This window comes from Phyllostomus discolor, chromosome 3 (genome assembly GCF_004126475.2).
Source record: "Phyllostomus discolor isolate MPI-MPIP mPhyDis1 chromosome 3, mPhyDis1.pri.v3, whole genome shotgun sequence".
Lineage (NCBI taxonomy): Eukaryota > Metazoa > Chordata > Mammalia > Chiroptera > Phyllostomidae > Phyllostomus > Phyllostomus discolor.
Window position 1 is genome coordinate 104673290 of NC_040905.2, and position 15269 is coordinate 104688558.

Sequence of the window (15269 nt, forward strand, 5' to 3'; positions counted from 1 at the left end):
AAGGTCAAGATCTTCACCCAAGGCCGGTCCCACAGGAAGTGTTCAAGGATGGATTCAATTTCAAGTCCTCTGGTCCTGGCACAACCATCTCTAAATCCTGTTCACTCTCAACCCTGAAACAAGCCTGCAGTTACAGCCCCACTGCTGGTTCAGGAATGATTCCTCTGTGGAACCCCAGCCTGCCTACTTCCTTCCTTCTCCAAAAGCAGCCTTCAGTCAACAATATCAACCAAAGAAGCCAGAACAAACTTCTTTTTAATTTCTTGTGAGATCACCATAAATATGAAAATAAAATACGTAAAGCCACCCCAGGAAATACTGCCAGGTGTCCACAAACTTGTCAGAGAAATGCAGTGATACCCTAGGGCTCTAAGTCAGAAATCACATGTGCATGTGAAAATCACTCACCTGGTTCAAGTGCATCCCTATTGTCTTGAATGTTTAGAATCTTTAGGACTCTACATTAATTTTTACTGTAAAACTCCAAGGATTAAGAATGGGATAGCCCAGGTTCAAATCCCACACCACCAGCTATGTGACCATGGGCTAGTTAGTTACTTAAACTCCCTGCATTTCCCAAGTCTGTTAAATGAGTGAATGCTTACTGTGCACCTCCAACAGTGCCAAGTACATACCAAGCACTTTATACATGCGCTATGATTATTATTGTTATAGTCAGCATAAGACTTCTGGCTCTAACAATTATTTTCTTTTTTTTTAATATGTTTACTGATTTGAGAGGGAGGGAGAGAGAGAGAAACACTGATCAGTTGCCTTCCATATGCACCCCAACTAGGGACTGAATCTGCAACGTAGGTATGTGACCTGACTGGGAATCAAACCCCCAATATTTTGGTGTACAAGATGATGCTCCAACCAACCGAGTCATACCAGCAAGGGTAACAGTTATTCTCAACTGATTACCTTCCCTTCACAGCACAGGCAAAGCAATTTAATCTAGGCCTCTATGTTCGCTGACCTGGGGGATGAAAAGGTAAAAAGGGTCCATGAAATCTGGGGAGGGGAAAACGAGCAAGATGCACCAGGCACTCTATGTAAAGTCCTTCTCTAATCCTTGCAACAACCCTGAAGGTCAAGGTAAGCATGGTTCCCACCCACAGAGGAGTTAGGTCACTTGATCAAGACCACACACACACTTCAATAGTGGGATTTCCCTGCCTCTCCATGGAATGGCAGAGGTAAAGTCAGGCCAGACATTTCTGTGGTCTAAGGCTAATCCTTGCAATGCACTAAGCGGGTGTAAGGGAGAAAAGTAAAAGAAAGCAACATTCTTTAGGTGCCAACTGCATGCCAGGAATTCTGCACAAGGTCACACAACAAAGCAAGTGCTACTTCGAAGGCTGAGACCCTCATCCGCCTGACTCTTAGGCCAGTGCTCCTTCCACATGCCACACTGCTATTCTGTTGTGGGGCCAGGGGAAGCTTACTGAAAAGGAGGGAACTTGAGCTGTGCTTTAAAAACTGGGAAGGACCAGAATAAGTAAATCCATACAGAAAGGACACAACTGCTTAATGGGTAGAGGGTTTCCTTCAGGGTGGTGACAGTGCTTTGCACTAGACAGAGGTTGTGGTTGTATGACATTGTGAATATACTGAATTGTTCACTTTTAAATGATTAATTATTTTTGTAATTGTTAAATTTATAACAATAATTGTTCATTGTTAATTGTATTAAAACCATAAATAGTTTTATGCTATACAAATTTCACCTCAATACAAAATGATTTTTATGGGAAGGGCTGCAACAGGTAGATACTGGCCCAGAGCACCTCCCAAGCCAAAGGAACAGCTGCACTAGGATTCTCCAAAGGGCAGGTGAGGCATGCAGCCCCCACACTGAACAACAGCATAGAAGAGCTCCCCCATGCTCACTACTCTTTCATATTTCTGACTCCACTGAGGGGACAGTCTGCCTGACACTAGGAGGAGGCCCTTGTCAGGCTCCTAACAGGAAACAACAGGCACACTCAAGTAAGGATAGTTCAGGGAGGTTCACTTATACGGAGCTCTACTGAAGAATGGATATAGATAAGCAATTTTCAATTCAGGTGACTTCACCCCCAGCCCTGAAGGACAGTCAGCAAGATCTGGAGACATTTTTGGCACATCTGGAGGATGTTGTTGGCATCTGGTGGGTAGAGGTGCGGGATGCTGCTAAACATCCTACAATGCACAGGACAGCCCCAACAACAGAGAATGATCTAGCCTAAAATGTCAAGAGTGCCACAACTAGGAAACTCTGTACTAAAGTAGGTTTGATTATCCCATTTCACAGACAATGAGACAGGCTCCAAGAGACTAAATAACAAACCTCCACTGTGCCCTAACTCCAGTCCTCGCACCTGCTCAAGAACATACTACAGCAACTGTCCCTTTTTCCCATGCTGTCAACTTTTTTTTTTTGCTCATCTACGAAATTCCTACAGCATACAAGGTTATTGTAATATCTCCCCCAAATTTAATATTAGCCATGCCTCGTTCCCATATGTCCTTCCAGCTGCAACCCCATTTCCCTGCTGCCCTGTCCAGCACAGCTCTTCCCTCTAGAGTCATCCATCCCTGCCACCATTAATGTTCCAAGATCTGGCCCCATGCCCTTGCGCTCCCATCTCCTTCATCCTGCACTGAAATAACTACACAGTGGCCATAAGATCTTGAATACTCAGTAGAGACTCACTAATACTACAGAACAAACTGATGATACACTCACTGATATTGTAATGATTTTTTTCAATGCACCCTGCAAAGTTGCAATTAACCAGGCACTTCTATCAAGCCCTACATAAGCTTGTGCACCATCTCTGATGATTGTCTCTGGGTTTTATGGAGTAAACCTGCACCTTTAATGTACTACAGAACTGTGGTCAGCAAACTTCTCCTGTAAAGTGCCAGGTAATGAATATTTTTAGGCTTTGCAGTTCATACAGTCACTGTCACAACTACTCAGCTGTGCTCTTGTATCTCAAAAGCAGCCACAAACAGAACAGTGATGAATCTGTATGGCTGTTTACAAAAACAGGCCTTGGGCTGGATTTACCCCCCAGGCAAGCTTGCAGACACTGCCCTAGCAGAACTAATGTGTGTGTCTGGGGGCGGGGTGGGGAGGGTAAAAATTAAAACAATAGTGTTATCTTTCCAGACTTAACAGCCTCCCTGCAGTAAGACAGTTACATATTAGGTGTCCCCAGCAGGCTGTAGACCAGGCCATATCTTAGTCATATTCCCATCTCCCCTCACCCTATAACCAACACCCAACATCAGAGCTTTGCAGGGGACGGGTATATCATCACCTTCTGACACTGGTAGAATTTATACTCAGTCACATTTGCAGCCATCTAGGATGACTGACACTCTCAACCCAATGGAGAGTTTGGTGCTGCTGTTTTTGTTGTTAATTTCCACTACTCTTTCAAATAAAGAGATAGAAAGAAAGCAGAAGTGAAGGAGGAGGGGAGCAGAAAGGGCTGCACGATGTAGGCCAGAGGGATGCATGTACTAGACCAAGATCAAACCCCTCCAATCCTACAGGGTCAAGTGGAGAATGCGAATGAGTGATGTGGCAGGGAAGGCAATGAAGAGGGTGAGGTGGACATTGCAGGGACCAAGGCATATGCCCCTTGAGATGGCAGCTGCTACTCAGCTCTAGCTAACAGCACCTCACAGCAACATCAGTACAGCATTGTTCCATTTCCCATTTCTTTTTAAAAATCCAGAAACTCAGATTTTCATGTCAATTAGTTGGCACCTAGTTATACTCTTTTTAGATAAGTGTTTCAGCCAACTCTGCACAAACCAAACACAATAAACCTAGAGGCCGGATCTGCTGCCAATTTTCCATTCTGAGATGTACATTAAATCCTTACATCCACCTGTAATCTGGGTGCTGGCAGCCCCATCATAACAGATAAAGGAACTGAGGCTTGAAACATTGATCACTTACCCAAGGAACCACTCAGAGATGACAAACCCAACACTTACCCCAAAACCCATGCCTTCCAACCTTGACAAGACCAAATATCTTCTTGGGCAACTCAAATTCAGACAGAAAACAGTCTCCTTCTGCAAAAAGCCACCAAAAAACAAACCAACCTCCCAATGGCTGGCTCAAATGTTGCCTTCTCTTAGAAACCTCTATGGGCACAATAAACTGTTCTCTGAACTGTGCTTCTACAGCCCTCCAGCCACACCACACCCCCGGTCTAATCCCTAAAGCAGAAAGGATTATGGAGACTACTAAACCTGCTCCTTGTGCCAGTCCTGGGTGGTAAGTCTTTTCAGGGAGGGAAATAAGCCTTAATGCATCCCTGCTCACAGAAAGAAATCAACAATTGTTGAATCAAGACCCCAAGTGGAGTTCCATGGTTCCCCAAGTAGCTGCTTTAAACAGAGAGGACCAGAGTGAGCCAGGCCACAGCAGCGGCCTTGCACGTGTCACGCACAGAGTGAAGCAGTAGTTCTGTCTGCTCAAGCACTAGCATGTGAACAGATAAAATGAGCAAAGTCAGGCTGTGGCTGCCAGTACTGTGGAGTAAAGTGTCTCAGCTGGACCAGGGAGTAAGGACAGATAGTCTGCCACCATACAATGGGAGAAAGGCCCTGCTGGAGACAGATGGGCTCAGGCCATCTAAGTGGGCATGTGATGTATAAGACTGAGTCAACAGCAAATTTATAAATGGGCAAAGCATTTACTCGAGAGTAGGAATCAACAAACATTTTCTGTAAAGAGCAGAGAGTAAATATTTTAGGCTTCCTACACCATAATGGTCAACTGTGCCATCATAGCATGAAAGCAGCCATAGACAATAGCAAATGAATGGGTGTGGCTGTGTTTCAACAAAGCTTTATTTACAAAATAGGTGGCTGGCCTAGTTTAACAATCTTTGTTGTACCCTCAATGGGGGGGAAAAAAAAACATAAAATGGCAGTGAGCAAACGCTTGGAAGAGAATGTGTATCATCACCCATGGCTGCAGAAATACAAATTCTTACTAAACTAACCACCACACGTTGCCATTATATAACTCCTAACTTGACCAAGAAACACTTAAAACACAATTTCCCAGTGCTGGTAAACCTATGGGGATAAAGGTACACACCACCAGTAACAATGTACTGGTACAGTAGGTTCTTGAAAAACAGTGCGGCAGTGCATACCAAAAGCTACAAAAAACTTTTGATGCACTGCAAACTGAGCTAAGGAGGAGGAATGGGTGAAATGAGAAAAGGAACAAGTAACTTTCACAAGTCCCTCTATCTTCTAGGTACTGAGTAAGACACTCTTTATTCATCACTCACTTCCATTTACATTTTCTGACCAGGAAATTAAGAGTCAGAGAAGTCCCCACATTCTACCCTAGGGAGTTAAACCCAGGGTTGCTGGAGTCCAGGCAGAATCCACTACAACACAATGGCAGCCTAAACATAGCATCATGGGTACACAGATTTTTTTCCCCTGCAGTGTTCTAGAACAGGGGTCAGCAAGCTACAGCTCCCAACCAAATCCAGCTGCTGCCTGTTGTTCTAAATAAAGTTTTATTGGAACACAGCCATGTCCTTTCATTCACTCACCGCCTGTGCTATTTTACCCTACAACAACAGGGATGAGCAGAAGGACACAGACCAGGTGGCCTGCACAGCAGGAAATATTTACTATCTGGCCCTTTGCAGAAAATGCTTGCCGATTCCATCTTAGCATATCATAAATGGAATTTACTTTCTTTTCCTACAATAGGAAACAGGTTAAATAACTGAGGTACATATTTTATGGAATGTTATGCAGCCATTTCTAATCATTGTGAACAGAAAGAACATGGATAAATACTAAAATATGGGAGCTGACAAAAGTCAGTTTACAGTTGTGACTATGCCAAACACAGAGTTTATTCTTGTATTATTATTTATTCTTGTATATTTTTCCATATGAACAACTGTAAACCTACTTTGCCCACTCCTGTAAAAGTGGAAACCCTAATTCAAATGTAGGCTCAATGTACTTTTATAAAATGCATATGCTTTAAACAAAGACAGAAGTGGAATGCCTAAAACTCTAAATATTTAATGTGCAAGGGAGGTCTACTTATATGTGTATTCTATGTTCCACAATACTCTTTAATGTCATTTGGGCCTTTTGCTTTTTTTTCTTTTAAGATCAGGGAGGAAAGAACAGAGTCCATAATGCAGATGCAGGCAAGGAAAAATGAGGTGGGAGTGGGCATAGTTCCTGTAGGGAGCTGGGGAGCACAGGCCCAGCAGGGTGTTGCTGAGTGGACGAGGGGGTGCTCTGCCATGCTGCTGAGGGCTCCTGGATGGGCAAGCAAAAAGCGGGGCCAGCAGATGGGTCCTCACTCCACCTGGAGCCTTCAAGCTGCCACACCCCACACCCAAACCTGCTCCTCTCACAACCTTTCCTACCTCAGTAAAAAGCAGTTTTTACCCCTTCTAGCTGCTCAGGAGCAAAAAAAAAAAAACAGGAATCACTCTCCCCTCTCTCAGGTCTACCCAGGTATCACCTTCCATGTAAGGGTACCTATCCTGATCACCCCATTCAAAACTACTACAGCCCTCCTCCTTCAACTCATCCTCTATCCAGACAAGTAAGTCACATGCCACCATTGGGCCCTGGACTGAGCATAAGATTCAGACCTAGCCAACCAGAACCACAGCGATAGGTTCCAGGATGACCACATGGGTAGGCAGACTGCTGTGATTCAGCCCCAGGACTTCTGCTGGAGCAGTTAGGAAAGACGTCCACTCCTTGCTTGGGCTTTGCTATATCATAGGATGTGACCCAAGAGCTGCCGGTAGCCATCTCGCCTCCATGGCGAAGAGGCTGCCTGCAGATGAAGCCAATGGAGAAGAAAGTAGAGTTGTGAGCTGGACAGAAGGGTTGTCCTGATGATTCTCTAAGCACCTGAATCCAGCTGAGTCTGAGGCCAGCCTGTCCCTAGACTTTTCCATTACAAAACACTTTAAATTCCCATTGTGCTGAAATAAGCTTCTGCCACATGCAACTGGAGAGTCCTGGCTGTGCACCCAAGACTCTGACAAAACATTTCTTGGTAGTTTATTCAATTCACTTCAGACACCAACAATATAGCCCTTTGCTAAGTGACATCTAAACTGTCATCTAATAAATGTCTGCTGCGTGTTAAACCCTGAATTTCTGGATTTCTGGCCTGGCTCTGCTGCCACTAGAGCCCTCACTCTTATGGACAGCACTTTAAACTACTACCACCACTTTGGGAAAAAAGAGCAATTAAGAATGATCAACACCTCTGTGTTAATGCTGTTTTAGGAACATCATCCCAAAGACAAAATCTAAAGGAAGGAAAACTCTACCTTAAACAAAAAATGCTCATCACATTATTATTTATCAAAGAAACAAAAAAGAATGAGGGGAATTAGCTAAATTTCCACAAGTAGAGTCAATAGTTTAAAAATTACGCTACATGCAAGATGATGGGTTAATGATGGATTATGAAGTCACAGAAGTAGGCAATATGAAGACCATTTGGCAGTGTGTTGAAAGAGTAGCCAGAAATGTTAATAAAAGCAAAATACAAATGTATATGATAATGATAAAATTACTTCAACACATAGGTGTTTTGAAACCTTTTTTTTATTACTTTCCCCCTTACTAGACCTTTCTTTTTCTTAATAACCACCTCCGTGAAATTTTAATACCACAGATATATTTTACATCTGTTTATGTACTGCTTGCATATCTGTGACTTACATACAACAGTAAAAGTTTCATGCCCCCCCCAGGGTTGATATCACCCCAGGGAGAATGTATCCATGTAGACAAGATGGTACAAGCAGAATAGAAGGTGTTTTTATCTGGAATTATGTTCACATTGCCAGAATTTTTACTTCCATTTATTTATTTACTTGTTTGTTTGTTTGTTTTAGAGAAAGGGAGAGTGAAAGAAAGGAAGAGAAACATCAATGTGTGGTTCCCTCTCACACACCCCCAACTGGGGACCTGGCCCACAACCCAGGCGTGTGCCCTGACTGCGAATCAAACCAGTGACCCTTTGGTTTGAAGGCCGGCACTCAATCTACTGAGCCACACCAGCCAGGGCTATTTCTATATTTTAAGAGCCCTAAGAACTTGACTTCCTATGACTTACCCAGGCACAGTCAGGCATCAAGAAGCAGTGGAGTCAATGTCAAAGGGATTGAGTCTGTTGCTACTTACTCACATAGGAGATGGTCAAATATTTGCTGATAACAAAACACTTACTTCTCACAATGTACAGTAATAGATCAACCCAGTGCCTTCATTAGGGACAAAAAAGAAAAGGTTGATATCATCACTCTTTCTGCTTTGAAAGAAAACCACAAATACTCCTAGTTCCATTCACTCATTTCAGCTTATTCTTTATTCCAAACACAAGCCATTTCTGGAGATGGCCCAGTCAATGCCAAAGAGAAAATCATGACCTTCAAAATTCCAGAAAATAAGAAGCTGCCAAAATGTACATAAACACGAAGCAAAATCGGCAGTAAACTACCACTAAGCCCAAACTCTGCTGTATCAGGCCCTAGAGCTGATTTGTTCCACAAATTATGACTTCTGTGTGTCTGGCGTTCCCCACACTTGAAATGGGAGTTTTGGTGTCTTTCCAACATAAGAATTCTTTACAGAATAATTATTGATTGAAAATAGTATCAAGGGTTTCACAGATAAAGTCTTACAAAAGACAATGCTTGAGGATCATGACTTTCTGGACTTACAAGTTTTCTGTCCCAATGACAGCAAAAGTATTATCTGAAAATCAGACTTCCTTAGTTAGTAGAGGCTGGTAATCAAGTAGTTCCACCTAATATTCTTTAGAGAAAAACAAACAAATAATGACCACTATCACACTGACAATTTGCTTACTTCTGTGTATACATATGAATCCAAAAACACAGTTCTATGCACATGTATTAATGTGCACCAAGGTATATATTTTAGGTATAATTCATAGTCATGTTACATAGAAAAGATAGCAAACCAAGGCAGGGAGGAGGAAGGAGGCATGTCTCACTCACTAACAGCAGTCCTGAGCCTGGTACAGTAATCTTGCCAGGTGTTCCAACAGCACAGGAAACCATGATAGCACGGGAGGAGGGCAGTCCTTGAAATTCTATGCATCACCTCCACTATCTGGGAAAGAAAGCCTTTGAAACTGTGCTTTCACCCCAAGGCCTTCAAGGCCAGGATGGAAAGGGCCCACAGTGCCCAAAGGAAGAAGCCCATTAACACCTTTGGGTATTCACTCCCTCCTCCCAAAGCTGGCACCACCTTTACCTGTCAATCAATATGTAACTTCTTAACCGCCATCCCACCAACTATATAAGTCCTCAGAACAAAGGACTGGGCATGTACTTGCCACCCCAGCCTTTGGCCACCCTTACTTTCACCACCTTTACCCTGCTTTGTCCTGAACCTATGACTTTCACCCCCACCCCCACTTTAACTAGGCCCATTCTCTTCCATGAGAATGGAGGATCAGCAATGTACCCTGCTTGCCCACTAACAAGACTCGCTGATCTGTAATTCTTTACTACATTTTTTGTCTTTGAGGTGTTCCGTCATGTGACCATACCACATATATTTATCCACTCCTCTACCAATGGTCATCTTATTTGTTTCTCGCACAATACCATTTATCATGTGTATGTATTTCTCAGAGTCATTCCACTTCCTGGTTATTTGTTCTTAATGTATCTGGCCTTGAACCCATCTGACCTCTGACTCCACTCAAACATTTTCAACTCAAAATACAGCATATGCTAATTACCAATTTATAGGATATACAAGAGACCGAGAAACATCAAACTAGACCAAAAAGATGCAATCAGCAAAATCCTGCAAAGAAGCCTTACAGAATAAAATGATTCCTTCAACAAAAATTGCAAGGGGAAATAAAAGGAAGAGATTAAAGGGGAACCTAATTTAAAAAAAAAAAAAGACTTTGTGCTTCAAAGAATACTGTCAGATAAGGGAAAAACAACCCACAATAGGAGAGAAAGTGTTTATAAATAACATATCTGATTAGGGACTTATATCCAGGTTATATAGAATTCTTATAGCTCAACAGAAAGAAAAACAACCTATTAAAAAATGAACAGACATTTCTCCAAAGAAGATATACAAGTGGCAAATAAGCACACAAAAAGATGCTCAATATCATTAGTCACTAGGGAAATGCAAATCAAAACCACAAAGAGACAGCACTTCAGTCACTAGAATGGCTACTATCAAAAAAGACTGTGAAGAAACCAGAGCCTTCATGCAGTGTTGGTGGGAAAGGAAAATGGTCCAGCCACATTAAAAAACAGTCTGACAGTTCCTCAAATGGACCCAGTAGTTCTACTCTTAAAAGTATACCCAAGAGAAATGAAAACACAAGCCCACACAAAAACTTATATGCGAATGTTCACACAGCATTATTCACAATAGCCAAAAAGTGGAAACAAGTCAAATGTCCATCAGCTGAGGAGAGATAAACAAAATGCAGCATAGCCACGGCCTGAGTGCAGGAGCAGCACCTGCAGAGTAGGGAGGAGGCGGCAATTTTGCTGGAGTATCTGGAGAGAGAGTTCAATGAACCACAAAAGGAGATGGCAGCCTGCAGACACAGACAAGGCCCCTCTAAAGAGACAGTGGCTCCAGGGCAGCAGACATCACTGAGCCTTCGGGCCCAGTCTGAAGAGTCCCAGCTCACATGGGACCTTGCTCAGGAGTCCCACCCTGTTGGAGAGACAGAATGACCATGACAGAGGGTGGAGAGTTGCTGTGAAGGAAAAACTGTCCTGAGATAGTGGAGCCATGTGGGAGACTATTTAATGGAGACTTGAGAGGTGTCACACAAGGATCCCCAACTTGGAGAAGCTAGTGAACATAAGGGTTAGACAGAAGGGCACTGGTAAAACCGCTTAGGAGAAGGATAACACAAATGTAATGAATGTGGGAAGAGCTTTTTCAGAGCTCAGGTCTCATTCAATGTCAAAGATTTCACACTGGAGAAAGACCCTATGAATGTAATGAGTGTGGGGAAACCTTCCGTTGGAGTTCTGGTCCTTTTAATCACTGAGGAGTCCACAACATACAGAGGCAGTACCACTGTGAGGAGTGTGGGAAGGCCTTCAGTCAGAGTGCAGGTCTCATCCAGCACCAAAGAATCCACAGAGGAGAGAAGCCCCGTAAGCCCAGACAGTGCTGGAAGAGCTACAGTCAGAACTCCTCTCGCATAGAGCACCGGAGAAGCCACACAGGGAGCAGCCTCACCAGTGCAGTGAAGGAAGGGCAGGGGAGCTTTCAACACTGTAAACTCATCCTCCATCAGAAGAATCACAGCGTGTCTGAGTTTGTCTAATCCTTGCTGTGTGCAAGTTTTCCGGATCACTGGCCAACTCCCGTGAAGCAGGTGAAGACCAGGAAACGTTTTTCTTCAACTACATGTGTTTTGAAACAAAGACTGACCTGTGGTGTAAGCACTTCCTAAGAGGTTTTTGAAGCTGCTGCTTTCCCTTTGGTTTCTTTACCCCTTCCTGATTACTAGCCCATCCCTCTTATTTCTTCTCTCAGAGATGGCTCTAAACCTTCCCAACAATGTAATCAATCATGCCTCTATAGCCAACAAGACTAACACTCTGGATCTGTGATAAATTCCTAAAGATCCTAAAGAGCTCTGCAGATGTTTTACAATCAGTGGGTCTTTGGTGTTCCCTGTGAGCCGCACTGGCACACCTTTTCCACTTTACTGCTTCCCTCTGACACCTACATGACACTCCTTCTGGGATGCTGCGTTTGAATGCTAGATGCGTAAATTTTGTCAAGTTGTTCACTTTTGTATGCTCCAGTTTTTATCATTTTAAAGGATGGATTATAATATAACTACCTCATAAGGTTTTTGAGGTAGTTATATATAATTAAAACTTTAATCCAGCCCTGGGTGGTGGACTGAGTGCCAGCCTGCAAACCAGGTCACCGATTCGATTCCCAGTCAGGGCACATACCTGGGTTGCAGGCCAGGTCCCCAGTGGGGGGCCTGTGAGAGACAACCACACACTGATGTTTCTCTCCCTTTCTCCCTCCCTTCCCCTCTCTCTAAAAATAAATACATAAAATCTTTAAAAAATGTAATCCAGATAAAGTTTGGTACCTGACAGACTAGGCACTCAGTAAATATTCATTATTTGTATTAAAACTGTTGACCTTGAGAAGGAATATACCTGCCAAGAAGGACTCCTAGCAGTTAACTGGGCCCAAATTCATAATCAGTCTAGCAGCCATTGCTGATAGAGGCCTTGTGTATACACTACATTTCAGGGAAAAGCCACAGACTAAGTTGCCAGCCTCCTGCACTGGGTTCCTACCAACTGAGCTGAACCTTTTAAAGGAATCCCTGGAAGAGTATTTGAATAAATGGGCTGAGACCTGCCCCATCCAATCACAGCTGCACAGCTATATCCCCTATTTGCATCTTTATTGACCAATCACTGGTTCCATAACAACCAACCTATCAGGACAGTGCTATTTGGACCAATTAAATTGCAAATTTTGACTTCTCATTTGCATAAAAATGGACCAATCAGTGACCAGCATGGGTACTTTATGTAAGTGGGCCTCCCTGCCCTGACCAGTGTGACTTTGTTGGTTGGGCAGACAGGGCATGTACAAAGAGGCAACCAATTGTTTCTCTCTCACACATTGATGTTTCTCTCCCTCCCTTCCCTTCTCTCTAAAAATAAATAAACAAAATCTTTAAAAAATAAAAATAAATAAATAAATAAATAATAATAAATAATAAGTAATATAAATAATAAATAATAAAAATAATAAGTAATAAATGATAAATAATAAAAAATAAATAATAAGCAGGCCTCCTCTTTATCTCAGTGGAGACAGTTTCTCTTTCAGTTTCTCTGGTTTACAAACTGTTCACCTGAATAAAGTCTCTTTTTTTGAAAAACAACAAAAAAAATGTGGCATATCCATAAAATGGAATATTATTCAGCCACAAAAAGAAATGAAGTACAGATACATGTTATAACATGAGCCTTGCAAACATTCTTAGTGAAAACAGTTAGACACAAAAGGCCATATGTTGTATGATTAATTTATATGAAATCTTCAGAATAGGAAATCCAGAAAGAGAAAACCAGGTTAGTGATTGCCTGAGGCTGAAGGGAGGAGAATGGAGAATGGCTACTAATGGGTACAGGGCATCTTTTGGGGTAATGAAAATGTTCTAAAATTCATTACAATGATATTCACAGAACTCTGTGAATATATTAAACAATAAATAATTACAATTAAACTTAAAAATTAGAGAGACTTAACAGACTTAAAAGAAACCAATTTACATTATTTAAACCTTTACATCCTGAGTTTTTAAAAATTATATAATAAGACTATAAAGCAATCATGGAAATTTGAACATTGATTAATATCTGATGGTATTGATGAATTATTGCTAATTTTTTAGATATAGAAATGGAATTGTGTTTTTAAAACGGAGTACCTGTATTTTAGAGATACATATGAAAATATTTACTGATGAAATGATACAATGTCTTAGATTTCCTTCAAAATAAACTGGGAAGAGAAAGAGAAAGTAAACAGGTTTATAGGTGAAGTCGTCATAAGTTAACAATTGTTCATTAGACTATTCTCTCCACTTCCCTGATGTTTGAAAATTTCTATTAATAAAAAGGACAAAAAAATATTTTCATGCCATATTATTTTATTGTGTGCCAATTATCAATCCCACAGGTGGGAAACCCCCATTTCAATTGTATTCTCCATAAATCATTGATGGACACCTGTATGTGTACTATTTACAATTTGAGGAAATGAAGAGTTTTACTTTTTAAAAAATGAAATGACTGAAAATAACCTGGACTTCCCCTTCCACCCTCAGCAAACACTTTTTCTGTCTCAATTACAATCTTTCCAAAAAACGGTTCTTATTCTTAGTGTTTTTTCCCTTTACAAAAACCATTTGTTGGTTTCCTTTTGTAATTTGTTTGACTTTAGATCAAATTATTTTTAAATAAATTTTAAAACTATTATCTTTGATATTAAGTTGCTCCTTGAAAGATACATTGATGATTTCCCCCAGCGTGTCAATTTCACTTATTCCTATGAGGACAGAACTGTAAGCCTGAAGCAGAGCCTCCTTGGTCACATTACAAGGAAGAGACTTTCAGGGAGTACTTAGCCCCAGTCCTTGTCCCAGAGCTGGGCCACAAAACAACCCCACCTGAACCCCATATCTTTGTGAAAACAACAATAACAGCTCTAAGTTCCTGACTACATACCATGTGAGAGGCACAATACTAATCACTTCACCTAAGAAATGTTATTTGGTCATTGCAACAAGCCTAGGAGAAAGGTACTATTATTTATCCCCATTTAGCTAGGACTTCCAGAATGAAAAAGTAACTTGCTCTCAACCCTACAGCTTCCCAGTCATACAGCTTTATGCAGCAGGGCCAGGATTTGAACCCAGGCTGTCTAACTCCAAGACCTGCATTTATACCTTATATTACTATAGTACCTCCTAGGTAGAAACCAGCTCATCACATCTTTGTTGTAGTATCACTAATGGTCAAGGACCAGAAACTTTAATTGGTCCAAAAATCATTCGCTCTGGACACAGAAGATGGACTATCTCCCAGGAAACCTGCCCCTCCATCCCCAGCTCCCTCATTAGAACCATCAATTTCACAAATCTTGCTCTTAAAGAGCAAAAACAAAAGCACAGAATTTGAAAAAAAAAAATCCACACAGATCATTTACAAGTTACAAAATGAAGAGATGTATTGCCTTCATCTTGCCCCCTTCGGACCTCCAGAAATGCCTGGGTAAAAGGGTCTCCCTGAGTTTTCAGTGAAGAGAAAACACCGCAGGTGACCAGTATGAGGGTAAGCAGTTCCTCCTAAATCAATGCAGATCCCAGTCAGGATGAGGGGAGAGGCTTCCCTGAGTCACTCCCATCTCCACATGCAACACCCAGGAATGACTTAGCACCAAAACAACAGAGGAAAAGACTGAGAATTCCCATCCAAGTCTAGGAGCTAAACTGCAGAAACACTGAGGTCGGCTGTCCACACCTACCTTCCTCCCCCTCAGAGCTCCCCACCAAAACCAGTCCCCTCCCTTTCTGGGAGGGATTGGGGTGGACTGGGCAGGACAAAGTGATGGTCCCCAGATGGGCTAAACATTGCACAAGGGAAGCCACACAGGAC

General features: G+C 42.1%; 1 protein-coding gene across 2 annotated transcripts in view; it reads right to left on the reverse strand.

Moving 5' to 3' along the window:
• The window catches only part of SNX29 (sorting nexin 29), a 574556-nt gene that overhangs the window by 558444 nt on the left and 843 nt on the right, over nt 1-15269 (reverse strand). The gene's annotated exons all lie outside the window — the stretch shown is intronic.